The sequence below is a fragment of the Acomys minous genome (genome assembly GCF_964271855.1).
Source record: "Acomys minous genome assembly, chromosome: 2".
NCBI lineage: Eukaryota > Metazoa > Chordata > Mammalia > Rodentia > Muridae > Acomys > Acomys minous.
The window spans coordinates 111698331-111720439 of record NC_140484.1 but is presented as its reverse complement, the minus strand read 5'-3'; the positions used below and the strand labels follow the sequence as shown (position 1 = coordinate 111720439).

The 22109-nt window shown below is 42.0% G+C and overlaps 1 long non-coding RNA gene across 1 annotated transcript; it reads left to right on the top strand.

The window, feature by feature from the left end:
* Window positions 1–6316: 6316 nt before the first annotated feature.
* On the top strand, window positions 6317–15382 carry LOC311583726. The gene is made up of 3 exons (XR_014774649.1): window positions 6317–6629; window positions 9582–9825; window positions 15280–15382. It is a non-coding gene; the product is annotated as an uncharacterized lncRNA (long non-coding RNA).
* Window positions 15383–22109: the final 6727 nt, after the last annotated feature.

Sequence of the window (22109 nt, the reverse complement as noted above, 5' to 3'; positions counted from 1 at the left end):
ACTTGAGACATGTCAGCTTCTGGCAAAACTCCCCAGCCTACCTCAATGAAGAAATATGCTTCATAAAACCTCCTTTTGGAGATAGCTTCATTAATGGCAAGGTAGCCATTGGGCAAAAATATCCCAGCTCTCTCTACAGACAATATGCTGTAGACAAGGCTGAGTTGACTGCCAAATTCTGCCATGTCAGAGTAAGCAAGTCCTTCATATTTACTGCTTCACAACAATTATGTCTGCCAGATATACTGGGTCAGGAGGCTGAAGATGATGCTCCAACACTATAGAGAGAGAATGGGTGGCTAACCGAACAGTAAACTGTCTGTCTTCTTAGTTTTGGAAGCTGCTTGCCTGCACTTTCTACTTAAGTAATAATTTTATTCCTTCTCAATTCTCTGATGGGGTTGAAGAAGAAATAGTTATAGTTTCAGAGTTAGCCTTAAGTTGTTTAGGATTTAAGAAAATGCTTTAAGGTCTAGAAAAGATGTTCGCTAAGTTGATAAATACAAGATATGAAAAAATGGTTTAGGTACAAAACCTTAGACTCACCTATATCATATAGATAATGTTTTCTTCAAGGTTGTGAAATAGAAATGAGCTAAACATTTGAATGTAACTTTTACGTATGGCTTTCCTGATTATTTCATAACTGCTCTTAGTATATGTAGTTTATTATAAATAAATAAAATCCATTCGCATCTAAGAAAAAAGAATACCATACATCTTTGTACATAAAAGAAAAGGAAAATCATCATAGCACTGCCGATATAAAGAGTAAGGAGTAATCATCACGGGAGGATGCAATACATAAAGTGTAGCAACTTCACGTTAAAAATAAAAAAAAAAAACCATAGCATTTAGAAACATTAAATAGCTGTGTATTCAGCAACACAGATGGAGCATGAAGACATAGCATTTAATGAAAGGAAAACATAGTTAACAAAAATACAACTTTGAAATATATGCCATTTGCTAAACTGATGGTCTTCACAATGAGAGCTCATGGAACATTATAGGTGTGGAAAGGAGCGACATAGAAGGGAGATGCTATGCAATAAGAAAAGAGATCCATGAAGACTAGCAGTGATAGTGGGCTGCTGGAGAATTAGCTTGACCCTCTGCAACTGAACACTATCAACAATTCCCTAAGTTAGGCATGAGATATGGCAGGTGTGTTAGTTACTTTTCTTGCTGAGACCAATTACCTGACAATTTGAAGGAGGAAGGGTTTATTTTGGCCCATGGTTTGAGGACACAGTCCATCAGGGTAGGAAAGATAAGGTAGTGAGAGCAGCTCTAGCTGTGATGTCAGAAGTATGAGGACACTGGCCACACTGTGTCCTCGGTCACAAAGCAGAGAGAGATCAATGCTAGCGCCCTCCCCCTCATTCTTTTTTTATTCATTCCAGCATCCCAGACCTTGGGATGGCGCTACCCATACAGAGGGTGGGTCTTCTCAGTTAAATCTCTCTGGAGACACCCTCACAGATGTGTCCAGACGCATGCCTGCCAGGTGATTTCAAAGCCAGTCACACTGACGATTGATTAACCACTACAGCAAGTTCTTGCAACGGAAGGAAATAATGTAAATACCGAAAATCAGATTTTTTATATAAAGCAATATACAGATATGGAGTGGGCCCTTGTCTGCAGACAGAGATGCTCCCTCCTGGTAAGCTTCATGCTCGGACATAGGTGAGCAGACCAGTTCTCAGGACAGAGCCTTCTTCAGCTAGCCTCCAAGGCTGAAGAAAACTCTGTGACCAGATTCTCAGCCCAGCCTCTGGGAGAAAGGTACCCACAATGTGGGTTGAATTAACTCTACAATAAATATTTCCTTCAGAGATCCAAGTCTGGGCCAGGCAGTGGTGATGCACTCCTCTACTCCCAGCACTTAGGAGGCATAGGCAGGTGGATCTTTGTGAGTTCGAGGCCAACTGGATCTCCAGAGTGAGTTCCAAGACAGCCAGAGCTGTTAAAGAAACTGGCTCAAAAAAAACCAAAAACAAAAACAAAAAAAACAACAACAGAGATCCAAGTCTGAAGAATATTTGGGAGTAAGTCATTGAAGAACAGGCAAGGCTGGCAACACTAAATAGAAAATGATCATTAGGATAATAAAATAATTGTCACTTACAGTGGGTACTTCACACATGTTATGCAATTTAAGCCCCCTAAAAATGCTATCAGGCAGAGGCTGTCATTTCCATTTTATGTAAGGAAAATATGAGGCTCGGGGACATGGGGCTTCAGATGATGCTCTACAACTCTCATGACTGAAAACTCCAAGATGTGAGACTCATTCTTGTAAACTCTGATCCCAGAGCCTAGCTCCTTATTACGTATGTGTGTGTGCAGCATTCGAGGCTAAAGAGCAGACCATGAATCGAAGGCTAAGCCTGGGGTGTGGTGAATGGAAGAATGGTGAATGTACAGCAGGAAGAGATGGAGCCAGTGCAGAAGGCTATATACATCAATAGCTTGATCTTCTAAACCAGGGTCATACATTTTCACTGATAGGCATTTTCCCATGTTCCAAATCACAATGGGCCCTCCAATATGTTAATTAGTTATTTTCCACATGTTTAAGTTCATTAATATATTATAAATTTCATGAAGCACATACAAAAAGCAAATATTTTAAAGATCTAAGACATAAATTGAATTCAAAGTTCCAGGATTTCTTCTTGCCCCTCAATGAGCTGCCTTACAAATACTGCTTGATGCTATCTAGGTTAAGGCTTTTCCTTTGAGACGCATGAATTCTCTGCCTTCAAAATGCCAAGAGCTCTGACATGTTCAGGACTTTGACGCAGGCTGGAGCTAAGAATCAACACTCAGAAAGTCAGTTTCTTTGGCCTTCCTGTCTAGCCCCATCCTTCCTCCTCCCAGGACTCTCCCAAGCTGCAACCCTGCCCACATTCAGGAAAGCTCCTCCACCTGGTTCCTGCATCCCAGATATGGTTTCCAGAAGTCCACATACTCCAAGTTGCCATGGAAACAAGAGACCTGCACAAGTTGTTTTCCTCCTGTGAGTAACCCTGTAAACAGTAGCCAAACGGCCTTGCCACTCTAGAAGCTAATTTTCCAAGGGCACAGCCTCCTCCTCGTGGATGCACTAGACATGGGAACTGGGGCCCATTTGTTCCTCTCATCACATTCGCAATGCCCAGATGAGGTTGGATAATCCTCACACCACCACAGAGCAGGTGGGTTTGCTTGCCAAGAGGAGTCCTGACAGTTGGGAATCTGAAACAATCCCAGTGTTTTAGAACTCGCCTGAAACACACCCACCATGAGGCTCAGCAGCTACCAAATATTTGCCCACACCTGGCACTCAGCTGCTAAACACTTCACCCACCTCTGGATCACCGCCCACCAGAGGCCATAGCTGTAAGGAAAGTCTGAATCTCTTAATCCACTGGTGCTTTGTGGGGTAGCTGTGATTGAGTAAACACGGAGCCAGTCTGAGGTTGCCCTGCAGGCTAACTTGGGTTGCATTTCTGGCTCTGCAACAAAGGGGCCCTATTCATTTGCAAGGGCTGTCAGAATAGAATAGAATATTCTACCATAAAAGGACGACTTGGAAGTGATGTCTGCAGTTCTGGAGGCTAGTGGTTTAAAATCACAATATTGGTGTGGTCTTCCCCTTCAAAAAATCTCTGCAGGAGGATCCTGCCCTGCCCCTTTCAAAGGTTCCTTGGCATGTGTAGGAATAAATGCAACCTCTGCCTCTGCCTTCACAAGTCTGCCTTCTGTGTGCCTGTGTTCATATCACACACACACGCTCCCAACTTTTATGAGAAGATTAGCCATGTTGGATTTAGGACCTCTACACTCCAGTATGATCTTTTTTTTTTTTTAAGACAAGGTCTCATGTAGCTTAAGCTGGGCTTGGATTCACTTTGTAGATGAAGAAGACCTTGAGGTTTTGATCCTCCAGCCCTCGTGAGTGTTGAGATTAGAGTCATGTGCCACCATGCCCAGTATATGCAGAATTGGGCATAGAGATGGGACTTTGTGCATTCTAGGGAAGCATTCTAGCAACTAAGGTCCACATCTCCCATCCTCCCGCCCCCTCCCCACTCCACCGTACCTCCCCACCCCACCCTCCTGCTCCACATCTCGTATCCCCCCCACCGGCCCTCACCCAACTCCATCACACCTACCTACCCCTCCATCCCTCCCTCCACCTCCTCTGTTCCCCCTTCCCCCACCCCTGCATGGTTTGGAAGACAATTGGCAAGAGTTCAATTAAAAGTTATAGTGTCTATGCTCTTTGGACGGAAGCTTGTTCCTGAACGTTTGAGCTATGTACATGGATTGGATCCTCACTGCACTGGTGTTTGTTTAGCAAAACAATGGATTGAAAACAGCCACAATTTATGACATATTTGTATAATGAAATACTGTGTGGTCATTAAAAATATTGAGATAGCTCTTTCTTAGTGATATAAAATGATCATTACAATACAATTTTAGAAGGGAAAAGATGGAAAAGGGAAGAAACAAATCAATGGCCAGGTTTTGTAGGGCAGTGAAACTACTTTAGACCACCTACCGTGATACATGCGTGTCTTTATCCATTCATTGAAGCCCATAGAATGTGCAACATCAAGAGTGAAACTTGGAATAATTTAGGGTGACTGAGGCATCAGTATGGATTCATCAATTGTAACATATACTCCACTCTAACAGGAAACAGGGTCTACACATATATGAGGATAAGAGGGACAGTGGAAACCCACACACTCTGTGTTCGATTTTGCTGTGAATCTAAAACTACTCTAAACAAATGTAATTTTAAAAGAAAAAAGAAAGAAACAGGTTTAGAAAAAAATACTCTGTTGTACACATCATCATGAAAGGAAGAGAGAAAGCATATAGATATATGTGCACATGAGCCCATACAATGCACATTTATACATACATATTTAAAATCAACAATAGTGCTTACTTCAAAACAAAAGAAAACAAGCAAGTGACATAAAAAAGATAAACAGAGTCACACTTTTCACTGCATGCCTTCTGTGCCTACTGAATTATGAACTACATGCACAAATTATTTAATGAACAATAAACATTTTACAGGTACAGTAACAGGTTTCAGAGGTTTGTGGCTAATCAGGTTCCATCTCGACTAAGAAGGAGCGCCAACGAGACTTCTTGTCTTATGGGGTCAGGGAAGCTGGTTAAGAAACTAATGGTTGGTACTCCAGCAGGGACTTTCCATTCAGGACCAGACACAAGCTACACCTGAGAAGACGAGGAGCTGGGTTTGGCCTTCCAGAAAGAACACTGATAGTACAGAGAGAATTCTAAATAAATAAATATGTAAATAGCAAACAACAACAAATCATCTAATCAATAAACGAGCAAATAAGCTGAATGGATGATTTCCAATAGAAAAAAAATACAAATAGTTATTTAACTGTCGGGATAAATGTTCAACATTTGAAATGCAAATCAAAATAACATCGAAATTACAACCCGCCCTAGTCAGACGAGCTATCATCAAAATAATGAACAAAAAATGCTTGTAAAGATGCTGGGGAAGGGAGTCCTATGCACTGTACCAGGAATGTAAATTAGTACAGACACTGTGGAAGCTGGTATAGAGATTCTTTAAAAAACAGAATTACCATGTGATCCAGCTATGCCACTCGTGGGTGCATACCAAAGGAACCTCAGTCAGTATAGCACAGAGATACTTGAGCATCCATGTTTATTGCTGCACTGTTCACAAGAACCAAAATACAGACTCTGTCTAGGTGTCTATCACTAAATGAATGGATAAAGAAAATGTGGCACATATGCATACTTACAGTTTTATACAAAATTGTAGAAATATGGAGCTGAGATCATCACGTTAGGCAAAATAAGCCAGACTCAGAAAGATAAGTATTACATGTTCTCTCATATCCAAACCTTGATTTGAAATATATATTAGATATAATACGTGTGCATATATACTCAAAGCCCACCTCCAGTAACATATTTCCTTCAACAAGGCCATGCCTCTTAAACCTCCCCATACAGCGGCACCAACTGGAGACTAAGTGCTAAGTACATGAGCCTACGGGAGGCGTTCGCATTCAAATCACCACAAGAGATAAATTTGAGGAAAGCACATGCATGAGTAAAAATGTCAAAATGAAACCATCTTCTAATGCTAACTATTAGTTTTTAAATAAGTAAATAAGAATTTTAGGTAAACAAACCCCACCACCACCACCACAATTAGAACACGATTACAAAGGGACACAGTGATGCAGACAGTATTCTAGAAGGGAAGGCGAGATAGACAGGAGAACCAGAGAGGAGCATCTCACACCAAAGGCGCATAGCACGGTATCCTCAAGCAGCTGGCTAAGGCTCAGGTGGTGGAGGCCTTAGCCAGGCTCCAAACATATACCTGAGCATCCAGTGGAGAAGACAAGGAAGAGAAAAGGACACTCTCCCTCTACCAGTAAAGCTAGGAAAGGAAGAAAATAAAAGCCAGGCCCACGGAGATTCCATGACTGTCGAAGGAACTGATGTTCTCTTCCTCCCCTCACTCAGGCCTACCAGGGGAATGCCTGCCACTCCAGGGGACCCGCTGATTTGATAAACTAATCAAGACTCAATATCAGGTATTATTTCAAAGGGGCACAAAGAGTGCTTCTTCCTGAACCAACTTGACCTTGCAGTATTAATAGCTGTTAATTGCTTAATCTGTTCATTCTTCCCAAAGGTAATTGCATTTTAACCAGAGTTTCAGACACTCAAAGGAGTTCGTGTCTGTAGGAAAATATGTCAGGGCTTCTGCAGATGAAGAAGGCGAAGTATCTGGGACTAAAGGAATTCCTTGTGCTTTTCAAATCCCATAACAGAAGGAATTATGGGATTGCTCTTCTCTCCCTTACTTATTGCTTTTATCCAAAGCCACCCCTGAAATAAAAGTAAGGACCACTTTAAAGGAGTAAAAATAGGCATTGGCAGTGGAACCCATCAATGCCTGCTCTAGGCACCAGGGCAAAATAAAAGGCCAGCCACATCTAAACGACTCAACAAAATACAATTGACTTGGAGTCTGTCAGTCAGATCAACCCCACTGACATAAATTACCTGCCCCGATAGGTTGGGTCTATACAGAAAGAACTGCCGGGTCCCAAGAGAATCAGTTCTCAACATCAGGCATTACAAGTAGGCCTAGAAGTGTCCTTTTTTTTCTGATTATGAAACTTCAAGAACTTGCCCAGGCCACATACAGAATTACTAACCTCCTTGCAGGGACAGAGGCCATTCCTTTGTGTTGCCACTGACAAGGTAGAACTCATCCTACTTGGTCCACCCTCAACAAAAAGGCTAGTCAGTGCAATTTAGCATAATCACTCACCATTAAGCAAACTTAGCATCTCCCTTAGGGGCTAGCTTCTGTTAATATGCAACATATGGAAAGTTCCCTCACCTCCCAGTTGCCTTCCTGAAATTATTATATTGATTCGATGTGGCTGTAGATCCATGTTTAAGGTGGTTTATGGTTTTAATTTGCAATTAAATCAAATGATGCCTCTTTGCTAAGATGGCTGACACTTGTTTATATTCTGCATCGAGCAATGAAGGCAACTTTTATTTACCATCATAAACATGCAGGATGAGGAGCTTGAAATTAAGAGCAATTCATTTTCCTGCTTGGTTCTTCAGCCTAGTTTTTCTTAAAAATTAAGCTAAGGTGCTATGCACACCAAGAAGGGCAGAGGCAGAGGCAGTTTTCTTTAATCATGTGACTCCTGGTAGGTTGCCACACACCAGGGCAGATCCCGTTCCCAAAAATAACTGGGCAATACCAACTGGACTTAATGAGAAAAGAAGAAAAAAAAGAAGTAATCTCAAAGTTGGGTGGGAAGGGATGGGGCGGTGGACAGAGTGGTAATGGGAGGAATTGAAGAAGGGGTGAACATGTTAAAGTTTATTAGAAAAAAAAAAGAAATAAAGTGGCCTTTCAAAAATAAAACTGCACATTTGTGCATTTTTAATGGTCCAAGTACTAACTGGGATATTAGAGTGTTGATCTAGTAAAGTTGTTGGGAGGTTAATAATTGGATAAGCAACAAGAGTAATTGGTGGATTTTTTTTTTACAGTCTCACTTTCTGAGTGGCCTCTATGCGTCTAACTCCCTTTATATGTTTCCCTCAGTCTCTGATGTAGCACCCTGCATCTGCTGTTAGTGCTAGCATCTGTTTCAGTATGGGTGTCAGAATCCGTTTTTTCCAAGAACAGGCATGTGGTGGTTGACAAGAGTTTTAGTCTCCAGAGTGCATGCTAGCCTCAGTAGGGACAACAGCAGCAGGCAGTGAGCACTTTGATCTTTGGTACAAATGTTCCACCTTACCTAAGGTCTCAGAAATAAATACCTTCCAAAGTTTCCTGACTCTTTAAATGCCACAGACCCACAGACTTAGCTTATTACAATCAACAAACACCAGCCACTACAGAAAACAATGCCTATTTTTAATCATCCTAATATTTAACAGCTCAATAGAAGAGGATTATCCTCTGTCAGGCACAGGGGGTGGAGGGTCAAAAATAGGATGGTCAAAGAAGATAGAAAGAGAGTGCTTCAAGGGCATCCATCCAAGGATATCAAGAGGTAAATGAAGATGAAGACCAATTGGTCAGAGAAAGATGATTGCAAGCATTGGGTAATATTCAAGGAACTATCAGATGGTGCTGAGGTGACCATGGTGATAAGCAGTTTGATGGAGTAATGGATGTTGGAGCAAGCATGGAGCATTCCAAGGAATAAAGTGTCATTAGCCTTCTGCAAGGCAGATGTATCCTTTCTCTGCCCACTAGTAACCAAGGCTATGACCATAACATCAAGATCCCTTAACTATTTCCTTAGAGCAATATTCTCAAGGGAACTTTAATTTGTAATTTTCTAAAATCAACTATCTCCTTAGAAAAATATTCTCAAGGGAGTTTTTAATTTACCATTTTCTAAACTCATAACTCAAATATTGATTTATATAAGAAAACACAGATACTAAAAGCCACATGGACCATATGCCTGTGGTATGAGCCACCCCCTCATCCTTTTTCTGATGTTGATGAAGTTCAGCCTAGAATAGCTCAGAGGACTTCTTTGTGCTGGCCAGAGCTGGTCTTAATACTTCCTTTGTAGCCTGATGGCTTCATCATCCCTGCTCCATTTCCATGTTCTTTGCCAGCCCATGATCCTTGCTGATCCATGACAATCTATGCTAGAGCAGCCACTTGCCCACACCAGAGCCAAAGCAGCATTTGCTGAGAGGTCTGTGTGGCACCTGTTTCTTCACTGCTCCAAGTTCATGTGACAATTTCAGTGGGATTTTACTTATCCCAGGTAAATACTGAAGCAACCATAAGTGAAATTTCTGCAAAGACCCTTCAGAAAAAAAAGTTGTGGAAATGGGTAAATGCTGACTCTAGCTATGGCAGTGGCAGGGGATGGGGAGAAATGTTGAGTATTGATTGTCTCCCGCAAGCTCTTCCTCCATGATTCCAAGACCTACAAGACAATGGCTTATAGAACTTGCTCTCCCAAATATGTTTTTTCTAGATACTTCACAAGGGACATGACCTCACCTGCCCTAGATACTGCAGAAGGGACATAGTCCTGGGAGGAAAATATGGAAGAGGACTTACAGAGAAAGAATGCTACATCAGTGATTCCATCCCCTCCTCTAGAAATAAAGCTGCCCTGTGAAGTAGGGGAAGACAAAGAAGGAAGGGCTTGGCCGTGGGGTCAGGACCAATGCTCCAAGCAAGTCTTCTTACCTTGTGGAAGATTTAAGAATGCAGTGGTATGAAGTCAACAGTTACTTAGTTATTCAGATTATTTGGAGCCAGGACAAACCAGGACACCATGAGTGCAACAGCAGTACAAATGTGTTGTTAGCATAGTCAACCACTTACTATTTGTTTGCTTGTTTGTTTGTTTATGGGGGTTTTTTTTGAGACAGGGTTTCTCTGTGTAGCCTTGAATGTCCTAGACTCCCTTTGTAGACCAGGCTGGCCTCGAACTCACAGAGATCCACCTGCTTCTGCCTCCCCAAGGCAATCAACCACTTTCTAATAAGATTAAAAACCCATTCTATAGGGGAAAACACATGCCTGGTATCATACGTCTGTCCAATGACCCAAGGATGAAGAGCTCATAGGTGGCAGAAGTAAATGCACTACTATTATTTTAATTTGCCACTTTCTAAACTAATAACTGAAATGTTGATTTATATAACAAAGTACTAAAAATACAAAAAATCTATATCAACCATATAGGTTTGGCATGGCCACCTCCTCATCCTTTCTCTGGTAATGATGAAATTTAGCCAACATCACCAAATTATGCCTTTAGCATCAGTATCAGCCTCTTCTCTCTCTCTCTCTCTCTCTCTCTCTCTCTCTCTCTCTCTCTCTCTCTCTCTCACACACACACACACACACACACACACACACACACACACATATACACACACACACACAAACATACACATATATGAATATATGCAGACATAAATTGTGAATATGAATATGTACCCAAACATTGCGGCTTGATTGTCTTGGCCCCAACATTTGGTTTTGTGAGACAGACACTAAACTTGCCTTATGGTCAACCATCTTGGCTCAGCCTCCTGAGTACCAGGCACGCATCACAGTGCCTGAGTTAGAGTGTTTAATTCTTTCTTTTTTTCTCTGTTTTGTTTGTTTTCTACATTTTTAAATTCTTGACATATGGCCATATGTTATAACATCCTTAATTTTCAGCCAATGACAACATAGGATGGAAAATGACTTTTCAAAGGCAAATCTGGCCAAGTGAGGGGTGGTTCAGTGAGGAAAAGCACCTGCCAAAATGCCTGAGTTTGATGCCTGGGACTCATGTGGTGAAAGGAAAGAACTGGTTCCTGCAATTTGTCTTCTGTCTTTCAAATGTAAACATCACCCTGAAAACACACACACACACACACACACACACACACACACACACACAGACACACACGGACATACATACATACATACATACATACATACATACATACATACATACGATTTAAACAATGTTGCCCCCAAAAGACATGGGTTACTAAATAAAAATCTCAGAGCCAGACAGTCCCAAAGGCATTCTAAACAATAAAAGCTATTGTTATTGCTCTTGGGTGCCCACTATAACTAGATAAGACGCTGTTACTGAAAACACTGTCCACTTTGGATACAAGAAATCAACCTCAAACCAGCCAAGAAACTCTCTTCCTGCTAATGTACAGAATACCAGAGGTGCAGTGTGCATGCAGCTGGGGGAGCAGAGACATGGGCGTTCTAAGCCAGCACCGTAACCTGCATCTGCAGCACGTGCCCATTGCTGCAATGGTGTAATGACTATTGTTGGGCTGGCTAACTGCTTTGTGCTTGGACATAAGGCCTGCTCCAGAGAAGGAATATCATGCCTGGTACTGTAATCGTGGGAAAGGGAGAGAGAGAGACAGAGAGACAGAGAGACAGACAGAGAGAGAGAGAGAGAGAGAGAGAGAGAGAGAGAGAGAGAGAGAGAAGAGAACACGGTTGGAGAGTTAATAGGGCCTAGGAGAGGAAATACTATTGTTTTGCTAAATGAACATTCATTCAAACTATATTCAAAATATTTATGTTCGTACTCATAGATATGTACTGCTCTCTGGTCAAAGAAGCTTTTTTTTGTTTGTTTCAGTGAGTAGTGATTAATGTGGAGATGAGTTCTGTGTATCAACCTGTACATTCCAGGTTCACGAAAATTCACTGAAGATCAGGGTGGAAAGAAAATAAGAGCCAGTGAGCATGGGTGCCGGGGAGCTGTGAAATTCTGATTTCTAGACATGACATGGCTGGTGCACGTACCAACTCATAGCAGTTGTGGGTAACTGTAGAAGATCAAGCCCACAAAAATTCAGGATGCTCGTGCCTCGATGAATGGCCATTCACTCTTGTGTGCATGAGCAGCACTGATCAGGCCTGGAGGATTATTAATAACAAAATAGAGACTTTAAGGGACATAAAGCTGGTGGGGGGAAGATGAGGTAGGAGCGTTAGGGAAGCTAGAGAGGGTAGCAGTAGATGGATACACGGATATGATCAATATACATCACAGAAATGAATGAAACTCTCAAAGAAGGAAAGAAGTTATTTAAAAAAACAAAACCTAAAAAGGTAAACAGAACTCATTGGTCTACACCTCTCTGACAAGACTAATGCCCAGATTAGATACATCCGGTTCACCTATCAATCAGCTTTTAAAATACACAGTTACCCAAATACCACGCCTTGTGCCTTAGTGTTCTGTTGCTGTGAAAAGACACCACGACCACGGCAACTCTTAAAAAGAAAGCGTTTCACTGGAGCGTCTTACAGTTCCGGTTTAGTCCATTATCTTTACGACGGGGAGCGCGGTGGCACCCAGGCAGACATGGTCGCCCGAGAGGTCAGCATCTGGATCTGCCGGCAGCAGAAAGAGAGAACCACTGGGCTTTGCTTGAGCTTTTGAGACCTCAAAGCCTACCTCCAGTGGCACACTTCCTCCAATAAGGCCACACCTGCTCCAGCAAGATCACACCTCCTAATGCTTCTAAGTAATGCCACTTCCTAGGGACTAAGGCATTTAAATACGTGGGCCTATAAAGGACATTCTTAGTTAAACCACCACAGCTGCGGGCAGGTATATGCACAGGCCGGCCTCCTGGTTATGGGAGGAACAATATGTATATATGTTATTAGTCCTCTCAGTCCAGCTTTAGTAAATTGTAGGTGGGGAGAAAAGTAGAGATGGGCGCAAAGTGAAGATGAGACTTTCCAACCAGTTACCAGTCTCCTGGGGCAGAGAAAGCTCGCTGCCCAAAATTCTTGTGCTGGGAGGTGGGTCGCCAGAGCAGCAGTGTTGGAAGTTAACAGGTAATGAGGGCACCACCCCATGCATGGATTAATTATAATTATAAAATAATTATAAACTTTTAAAAAAGTCCTATGAGAGCGGGTTTGATCGCTGCCATTTTGCCAAGGACAGAGCATCTCTTCATCTCCGAGCAGGACTCTCTCTAGATGTGTCTGATCTATGAGCCTCAGGCCTCTTTTGCCTCACAGTAGCTATGAAAGCAGCCTGACACACATGTAAATGGTTATCGTGCTGCGATGTTGAAATGTTGGACACCACTGCAACCCTTCCATCCCCTGGCATATAGGGATGAGTCAAGAAGGCCCTCACCAAATGCCAGCACTTTAATCTTGTCCCTCCTGGCCTGTAGAATATAAGAAATAAGTTTCTGTGTTTAAAAAAAAAAAAACAAACGGACTACCCAGCCTTGGGTGCTCTACTCGTCGACGCAAACATGGCACTTGTAACCTCCAGCTCACTCCTGCAGTGTGCCATGCTGCCTGTCCATCTGAATCTGGACCCTCTGCTTGCTAGCCGTGTGTCTCTTAGCTTTGTCCCAGCACCTCCCTAGGTTTCAGCTGTCCCACAGAAACAGAAGTCACAAGGTCAGTCTCCAACTTGTTCTAATGATTAAATAGGAACACACAGGAGACCTAGGAAAATGTCTTCGCTAAAAAAGTAAAAATACCCAGTAAGGAAGCTTTTTGCTGCTTGTTAGTCTTTCAAGAAATATTTTTTTTTCTGGGACTGACATGTAAGGTATCTTCCTGTCTGGCTGACATTGCAAATTAGCAAGAAAAAAAAATGAGACACTCACCACAGATCAAAATTGACCTTCAAAGTACAATACTACAAACACACGCGCGCGCACACACACACACACACACACACCTGAAAATGGGCCTTTTCTGGCTGCCTAGTCTAGAGTTTGGATATGGTGTCCTCTATCCATCCCAAATGGGACAAGGACAAGCAGGTGTGTAGAACATCATGTGCTACTGAGCCAAGAGCACCGTTTCAGGAATGAGGAGAGCTGTGAGAGGAAAATGACTCAAAACTCATAAAAAAATAAACCTGACTTTACATGTAGCACTTAAATTCAATGAAGACTCAGGAGGCCTCCTGGAGAATGGCTTGTGTTATTTTTATTTAGTGAAGGTCTTTAAAGTCTTTATTGTTAATCCTCCTGTCAGCTGGCTAGCTAGATGCAATTTTGAGTGGGTTATTTTAGGGCCTTATTCTCAGTCTCCAAGCACCCGTTTGTCTAAAACCTGAGTGCCAGTGATGTACAAGGTATATAAACAGACTAGCTGACTGCTGTGCCTTCCCAAAACATGAGCTTGTGGCAAGGGGTTGGGGAAAATAGGGTCACAGAAAAAGATGAGAGTGCCAGTAGCTCAGAGTGGGATAGTGGAGGAACTGTATAGTTAATTAAAAGTAAGCCCATTGACAAATAAAGGGAGGCAGTGTGGCTGCTCATGCAATCTGGAATCTCTGCCATGTCCATTGAATGGACTACAATGCAGCCACTTACCAAATAAATCCCCATGAAAGAAAGGTTCCTGAGAGCGTTGGGAATGCTTGCTTCACATTACCCTGTGCTTTGGGTAGAGAAATAGAGCCTGTGCTTAATTGAGTACACATTCTGCTCCATGAATGTGTGTGTGTGTGTGTGTGTGTGTGTGTGTGTGTGTGTGTGTCTGTGTGTATATCTATGTGTGTCTGTGTGTGTGTGTCTGCATGTATATCTATGTGTGTCTGTGTGTGTCTCTGTGTATGTGTGTCTCTGAGTGTGTGTGTGTGTGTGTGTGTGTGTGTGTGTGTGTGTGTGTGTGTACTCCTGGTCTGTGTGTGTGTGTGTGTGTGTGTGTGTGTGTGTGTATGTGTGTGTGTATGTGTGTGCTCCTGGCCTGAAAGCCGAGGAAGCTGAGACACAGGGACACTAGGACAACTGTCTAGGTCACATACTCAGCTCATCAGTAGAACTAGGCTTTAAGTCCCAGCCCATCTGACCCTCAAGTCTCTGCTCTCATCCTTTCTGCCATATTGAGCAACCCGCTATGGCCACTGGAAAGCTTAGCAGGGAACAGAGGAGTGTGACTTCTATCTGGACCCTGCTTTTCAACTGTTTTCTTTTAACCAAAGGGACTACAAATGTCTGTCATAATAGAGACCATTAAGCCTTTTCATATGAGACCAAGCCCATACAGGAACTCTGGAAGGAGCTATTTGCTAGGCCCTGGTTCCTGCTTAGTGACTGGCTGCATTCCACTGAATCTCTATGTGGGCTGTAGAATGCTCCCCCGTGCTCCACAGGAGAGGGCACTGAAGTTTTCCATGTATCTCTTTATCACTCTAGGGCTATTCCTCAGCTCCAGCCACACCAAAGTGAAGCAGGATGATGCCGGCAAGTGCCAGAGAGGCATGGAGCTTCTGCCACCCCTCAATTTCTAATACAGGACATTACTTCCACCAAGGATGCTGTAATAAAATACCATAATGGGATGGCTTAGTACAACTGAAATCTGCTCCCCCACCATGCTGGAGGCTAACAGCCTGAAGTCAATGTATTGGTCTGGCCCTATTCTGTCAGGGCCTCTGGACCCAGGGATTCCTGACTGATAGCTGCAGCACCTGTCTTCGCCTCTAGCTTCACATGACTTCTCTCTGGCTTGCTTATTTTTGTTCCCTCTTCTGTTTTAAGGATGCTTGCTAGCGTAGCGTGAGTATGAACATCCATACCCTAAGATGAGCTTATCTCAAAGGCTACTTTACTTACTTAATCTGCACAGGCCCTTTAGAAAAGTGGTGTCACATTTGTAAATTCCAGGGACCAAGTGGGCATGCTTCCCAAGGGAGCCCCTCTTGGGCTCATGACGAGAGGTGATGGAGAACTTAACACTGAGTTCAAATCTCATGAAATGGGCAATTCCACTGTTGGACATCAAGCACTGAGGCACCCACATCGGCTTAAGACAACTGCTGGAAGACGAAAGAGAGTAGAATTGTTCACTCCTCTCTCCATCACCTCCTTCACCAGGCACTGTTCCATACACCCTGGGCAATGATTGATCATAAGACTGAGCAATGTCCCTTTAAGTTCCTGGAGTCTAAAATCTTTAAAATCTCTATTTAATTGTATGGCAACCATTAGGAGCTTTGTCAGGAAGGGATGACAGGAGCAGGAGTAATCACCCGAAAACAGATTTCTAGGTAATTTATACTTAGTCAATCCAAACCTAATTCCTGAGTGACCTATACTGTGCCTAAGGAGCCTGAAATAATCATGTATTTACCCTTTACCCTGAAATTAGATGGTACTTACTGTGCAATTACCCAGCCACTAAGTGACAATTACCACATAATTAAATGGTCAGTGGTTACGGTATTATTAAATAGCACTGACATGATATTCATTCCACAGAACCTTGTACTATTGCCACAGAATTAAACGCCCCACCAAGAAATTGCAGCCATTTTTGAGATCTGCTTTTTTCTTGGATGACTTTCAAGTTGGCACAAACTCTTAGCATTATGAGTTCCAGGGGACATGCAGAAAATGGCCAGCACTAGGCCCAAGGAAGAACATGGTCTCTTCTTGGACAAAGGCAAGAGAAGCACCTCTGCAACCTTGATGTAGTCTGTGGCTATGGCATTGGGGGAGATTCCTCTGTCCCTCTCTGAGAACAAGATACAGAAGAGGGGAAGATGCCACACTCTTCTCAGACAGCTGTAATCTCTTGGTAAAGTGGGAGTGTTGTTTCAGCCTGTGTGCATATCACAAACACACTTCAATATGGGGATAAGACATTTCCTATAAGGACAAGATCTTACGGTCTTCCTTGTGTATAATTTCATCACCAGCACCATCCCTGGAACACTTCAGATGCTCAGTGAATGGGAGCAGGAGGAAATGGTTCATGGGTAATTCACTGATGCATACACATCTGCCACATTCTGGGTGCTATACACACTAAAACTATTAAAGGACACTGTAGACGAGTCTCAGAAAGGCAGAGCCACTTCTCAAGATTATCACACAACCAGTCAATGACCAGTGCAGGACCAAACAGAGGTTTCACATTCCTAAAGCTGGTTCTTTCTCAGACAGTACAGACTCTTCCACATACAGCTTCAAGACACCCTGGAATGCTAAGGAAGATTTTGTAAGGCTAATGATTTCCCCAGGGTAAATCCCTTTTAGGTTTAACATTTATTTATGAGTAAGAACCAACATAGTTTATATAAGCTAGATTATTTTTACAGAGATTTAAATAACAGCCTAAAAATCACACTGTTGATAAATTGCTTAGAGCTGAACTTGAACTCAAAGCCATTTGTCTACTTGGTATAGTGGAGAGAAACAGACTGCTTGCCTCAGGCCCTCACATTCCACCATTACAATGTTATATCATCGGTTCAGCATTGCTTCCAGATGTTTCTGTTAAAATATAGTATCTCACTACCACTCTCTAACTCCCTAAATCAAATTATTTTGCCTCCAGAGACAAATATAAAGAAAAAAAAATGAAACCAGAAAGAGTTTGAAGTTGTATAAAACAAAATAGATCTTGTGTTAAAAGTCAACTCTGATCAATTAATAGTAGATGTCTAAAAAGAGCACCATATTGAGTTGCCTCCTGTGCTTGTATTATGGTTCCCCAGTATCGTGGTTGATTGGTGCTGTTTTCTGTGGACTGGTCAAGGGGCAATAGCACATGTGTCAGGTATCTATCACCTCTGAAATGCAATGTGTGGTTCCATAAAATAGGATCAAGCTTGGACCTGATCAGAGCTCAGGAGAAGTCAATGAAAGAGGCCAGAAGACCAACTAACAGAGTGAGCATCCACTGCCATTCTTTTCAAATATAAATGTTCAGACGAGAAAGTAGAAAATATAATCTATAAATGAAAATGTCAAGTCAGGAAACCTGGCTTCTATTTCCAGCTTTACAGTTTCTTGGGTTTAAGAAGTTTTCACCCATCACTGCCCCTCTCTGAACATCTGTGCATAAAATGAAAGCATTTGTATAAGAAATCCCCAGTCCACTTCCATATCCAAGATTCTGTAAGTATATAACGGCTGATACTGAGCGGAGAACAGGGAAAGTGATGAGCAGAAGGGAAGTAGGAAAAATAGATCATACACTTTTGTGATGAGATTTCCGGCTGGAAATCAATATTCACATTTTAGCCATGATGAGTTTTAATTATCAATTCAACATCCAAATAGAAATCTTTAGTATGTAATAGAATATTTAATTCTATCACTCAGAGGACACACCGGGATAGAAAAATAAGTAAGAGAGGCATCAATAAACAGGAAGAATTAGATAAGAACCTCTGAGGAGAGAATGTAGAAAGTGAAAACAAAAAAAAAAATGGCAAAGGAATATCCAGTGGAAATATAGAGAGAAATCAATGTGATTGTCACAGAAACATAGAGAAGAAATAGTTTCAAGGGGAAAATGGCCATCTCTATCCAGCGTGAGAAATGCAGCCAATATGAGGAAGGGGTTTAGCTTTAGTGAGTTACAACAAGGTGACTTTGATTTTTTTTTTAAGTGCAGGAGAAGTGAGAAAATGCAGCATAATTAAGATAAGAAAGAGGCAATCCCAGGAGATAAAGGCTTGGGTTTAGGAACCACATGACCCAAATCTCATCTCTGGTTTACTCAACTTTTGTACATGTTGTGGTATGTGAGTGACTCGCCACTGCTTGAGACAACAAGTGCTCAAAATGATAAGCTCTCTCTTTTACTCCTCAGTTGCCCAGCTTCCTGGGAACAACGGGCACCCCTGTTGGATTATAAAAAGTCTTATCTCTTGACCTTAGAAGTTGATAATCGACCTGTAAGATTTTCCTGCTGTTCTGTCAGAGGGAAATCTTGTCAGGCAGGACATGCCAAGGCCAGAATGACACCTCGTTCAAAGAGAAAAATTGACTATGTCAAATGACTTCTAAGAAAATCCCACCGGGGATGGAGGGGATTATAAATAATGCAATAAGGGCTGTCATCCTTGGCCATTGCCTCTACTGACCCTCTTACGGGACACTACAGTCAATATCTCAACTACTACAAACAAAGACGTTACTCATCTTCCCTTCTTAGGACTGAGAGATCAAACCATCCATAAGAGAAGGTGAACTCATCTGTCTCCCCATTCATGTTTAGAATCCATATTTCTAAATATCCATGCTGTGTGTTGCCGAAGTAGGATAGTCAATAAAATCTATGACATTTGAAAAAAAAAAGAGTATAAATATTCTCTGAGTATGCACTACAGGCCAGTGTTCTAAGCTCTGAGGTTTAGTAGTGAATGATCAAACCAAACTCCTAGGCATTCTGAAGGTTTCATCTCAGTGGCTCTTCTGGCTGTGAGCTCATCGTTCTTCTAAATCAGGCCAGGGAAAAAATAACAATGAATGTGAAGAATGAAATCCCTACAGACCAGAGCAAATTGCTATATTTCTCTCAAAAGGTTGAAGATATGAGAGAACTAGTGACCAAGCAAGACACAAATCTAGGTCTGAGAATTTTCCTTTAAAAAAAAAAAAAGGAACAACTAAAAGCAAGTCATGATGAATGGGGAAAATGGCTAGAGATGCCTAGCAGAAAGGGCTTCCTGAGATGGAGAATTGAAAAGAGCAACAATATTATGATGGAGTTACACAAGGATGTCTAAAATATATGAGAGAGAAAAGTCTAGAACAGAAAAAAGAATGATTGCAGAGGTCCTCTGATGTGTATTGAGGGTGTTTGGTCTTAGGGAGTCCTAGAGCAGACTCTAGTCAAGGAAGAGAGATGATGAAATGAGAACATGATGAAGATCCTGAGCCACAGTGTGCCTGAGAGGTAAGAGAAGATGAGGCAAGGCTTCCCCTGTCCTGAGTCCCAGCTCTAAGCCAGAAGCTTTGGAGACAGGAACTTGGTGAAGGTTTTTGTGTGTTGGTTGGTGTTGCTGTTGCTGCTGGTGGTAGTGGTGGTGGTGGTGGTCTTCTTCTGTTTTCTTTTTTTGTTTTTTTGTTTTTGTTTTTGTTTTGTCTGTTTGTTTTTGTTTTTTGTTTTTGAGACAAGGTTTCTCTGTGAAATAGCCCTGACAGTTCTGGACTCCATTTTGCAGATCAGGCTGGACTCAAACTCAGAGAGATCCACCTGTCACTGCTAGGATTAAAGGTGTGCACCACCACTACCCAGCAGTTGTGGTGATGGGTTTTTTTTTTTAATGTTTGAAATAACTTATCTTCAACCACTTCTAGAGTCTATTCTAAGACTCCACCCAGCAGGGAGTCAAAGCAGAAGCTGAGTCCCACAGCCAAACTTTCGACAGAGCGCAGGGAGTCCTATGGAAGAGTGAGGGGATAGAAGGACCCGGAGGAGACAGGAGCTCCACAAGGAGACCAACAGATCCAACAAATCTGGGCCCAGGACTTATGCACCAAAAACAGACCATGCATGGAGAGGACCTAGGCCCCAGCTCAGATGTAGCCCATAGGCCTCTCAGTCTCCATATTGGTCCCCTATAAAAGGGGAGCAGGGATTGTCCCTGCCATGGACTCTTTCTTTGCACTTTAATTACTTCCTCCTGGTGGGGTGCCCTATTACACCACAGAGGAAGAGGATGTAGCCAGTCCTAATGAGAGTCAGTAGGGATTACTTGGTAGTGAAGAAGGGCTCCACCCTCTCTGAGGACTAGGGGAGGGAAATAGGGAGGAAGAAGGAGGAAGGGTGGGACCAGGAAAAGATGAGGGAGGGGGCTACAGTTGGAATGTGCAGTGAATGGTTTTTTAAATAAATTGAAATTTAAAAACTTAGGCAACTCTAAAAATAAATAAAATAAAATAATCTTTCATCAGTTGCTAATTGGAATGTTTCCAATTAAGCCTCCATCCAAATGTCTATTGCTGAATCTTCTATGCAAAAGACATTCTCTAAGGTTGTCAATATACAGTGATCTGAGTCAGGAGCATACCATCCATCATTTCCATCTAATCCTTAAGACAAATCCTATTCTCATCAGTGGTCCTAATAACATCCTTCAGAATAATGTAACTCCGCACAGAATCATACACTTCATTTAGCTGGCATGTCTCTCTATTCTCCACAACCGTGGAACCATTTCCCTGTCTTTACAGGAACTCATCAGAATTTCTCAACAACCTTACTATGTATATACTTTTAGCTGCCCACTGTGAAGAAGAAGAGGAAGAGGAGGAGGAGGAGAAAAGACATGAACCCAAGGTGTCCAGGTTGAAGAGCTCCAAAGCATTTGTCATTCAAAACCCTGTTATCTAAATTTTATACAGAAAGGAAAGATGACACCAAGTGGTTGGAGAGCTTATAGGGAGATGGAGGTGGATCTGGGAGGATAAGTATGCCCAAAATACATTGTATCAACTTATCAAAGAACTAAGAAATATATTTTAACCTAACATATATTATGAAGAGGTGAGCAGTCAGGATTTTATCTAGTGACAGTATTGTGAGATGGATAGGAAACTGGTTCACAGCAGAAGTATTAGAAATAGAGAGAAAAAAAAATGGATTTCAGGGATCACACTTGAAAAAGCCAATGTGTAACTGTACTTTTCAATTGATGTACTGACAGCAACAATTTAAAGATGCTTTGAGACTTTGAACTTGGGTGAGCTGTTAGAAACTGGATGAAAGAGATGACAGGAAGTGAGCTCTTGTCTGGGCTGTGGAGGTTCCTCTCCATGTAAGGTTTCAATGAGTTACTGAACTGCTCCTCCATAGGGTACAGATCACTGGGACGACCTTTGACCTCAGGACAAATGGAACCTCATGTTGAAAGCTGAAGTCATTCACTAATATTCTTAAGCTGTTTTATTTGCTTTTTTGCAGGTGAACTTTGTTGCAAAAATCTTGTATAGGTAATTCATTTTAAAACTACAATTACTGTTTAGAGGGATGATTCATTGATCTGCATAAAATCATTTTGAGTTAGTTTACATTAACAATTGCCTGTGTGATAGGAATAACTCAAAAAAAAACATCATGAGAACCCCAATCACCATGAAAATTATGGAGAGTGGAGGCTGAAACATGGGTACACGAATCATGCAACGGAAAAAAAATGACACCAGAGAAACATAGCCAACAAACGTTTGAGGATGGCCAAGCCAGAGAAGCAAACAACACTAACAGCAGCTCTACTAAATGGCTG